Raw genomic sequence first — 1,947 nt, 5'->3', positions numbered from 1 at the left:
GGTGGCAGCCACCTATAATCCCAGCTACTCAGGAGGCTGCGGCAGAGGAATCGCTTGAACCCTGGAGGCAGAGGTTGCAGTGAGCTGCGATCGCCTCATTGCACTCCAGCCTGAGCGACAGAGCGAGATTCTGTCTCAAAAAAATTAAAAATAAAAAATTTTTAATTTTTTTAATGGCAGAATATAAAGAGCAACAATCCTTTGCAAAACGGAAAAAGGAGGAAGACTTAGGGATACTGCTTAGATAGAAATGTGAAAATATCATCCTAAGGGACAACAGGGTGTGAATGACCTCTGTTGGTTGTAGCAGATTATTTGTTGGAAGTCATCAAATGCCGTCTAAGAAGTACAAAGTTGATCCTGGAAGAAACAGGATTTGAGTCATCAGTGTGCTTTGGCATAACCAGATTTATGCTTAGAAAAAGGGAAATCAGTCCACGGCAAGATGGAGGATGGTTTAGAGGACATAAAAGCTAGAGGCAGGTAGACGAGTTAGAAAGTTTTGCCTGAATTAACCAACTCAGAATTGAGGGCCTCAGAATGGCCTTTGAGATGCAGAGAAACAGAAGAGCTATGCGGAGATGGAGGCAGAAGGCTTTGTGACAGTTTGGATGTAAGCACCGTTGGGGATGGAGGCGACTTAGACTGACTGGTGGGAACAGTGGTGAGATCCCAGCCTTTTCATAGGAATTTCCCCTGCTCATTAGTTTTGTGGAATAAAATCAGATTGGCATAATTCCTCTCATCCTACACCCCCACTCTTGGGAATATCCAACACACAGTTCAGACAGATCTCCTACCTCAAATTGTATTACTAGGCTTAATTAACATAAAAGTGCTGCATATTAATTTCATGGTTGGTATATGGGACTGGAAATCCCCTGGAACTCTACCAATTCCCTGGCCTTCCAAGCTCAGATGGAGATTTCGGAAAGTTTACTCAGGGTTTTTTCTCATTTCTTTGATGAGTTTTGCTGCTGCTGCAGCATGCTTTCCTGGTGTTCCAGGTGAGAATACTGAGTGCTCACAACATGCCAGATACTTACTTACATCCTCTCTCTTTTTTCTTTTTTAGAGACAGAGTTTTGCTCTGTGCCCAGGCTGGAATGCAGTGGCACGATCATGGCTCACTGAGGCTTGACCTCCTGGGCTCAAACAATCCTCCCACCTCAGCCTTCCAAGCAGCTGGGACTACAGGCATGCACTATCACGCTGGGCTGTTTAAAAAGAAAAAAAAAAAAAATTTAGAATAGAGTCTCACTACATTTTCCAGTCTGGTCTTAAATTTCTGGCCTCAAGTGATCCTCTTGCCTTGGCTTCCCAAAGTGTCAGAATTATAGCCATGAGCCACTGTGCCCAGCCCATCATCTCTTTTTGTTCTTACAATATCCCATTTAGAGAAACTGAGACTTAAAAATGTTAAGGAAGCTATTGCCATTAGCTAGTAAATTCAAAGCTGGGATCAAACCCTCTCTTGATCTGGACCCAAAGCTTGGTCCCTGAATCCCTGCAAGTTTCCTGTGCTCTCACTGTAAGCAGCTGCACTTTCTGCCTCCCTGAAATTAATAGGTCTCCTTATAGTCAATGCCTGCCTACATCCATGGGCCAGCTGCTCTGCCTGCTCTCAAAGAGGTATTTAGAAACCAATATCTGAGCCGGGAGCGGTGGCTCAAGCCTATAATCCCAGCACTTTGGTAGGCCGAGGTGAGCGGATCATGAGGTCAAGAGATCGAGACCATCCTGGACAACATGGTGAAACCCCGTCTCCACTAAAAATACAAAAAAAATTAGCTGGGCGTGGTGGCGTGCGCCTGTAGTCCCAGCTACCTGGGAGGCTGAGGCAGGAGAATTGCTCGAACCCGAGAGGTGGAAGTTGCAGTGAGCCGAGATTGCACCACTGCACTCCACCCTGGCGCCTGGTGACAGAGCGAGACTCTGTCTCAAAAA

The sequence above is a fragment of the Cebus imitator genome, unplaced genomic scaffold (assembly GCF_001604975.1).
Source record: "Cebus imitator isolate Cc_AM_T3 unplaced genomic scaffold, Cebus_imitator-1.0 Scaffold177, whole genome shotgun sequence".
Classification (NCBI taxonomy): Eukaryota; Metazoa; Chordata; class Mammalia; order Primates; family Cebidae; genus Cebus; species Cebus imitator.
This window is presented reverse-complemented; position numbering follows the sequence as displayed.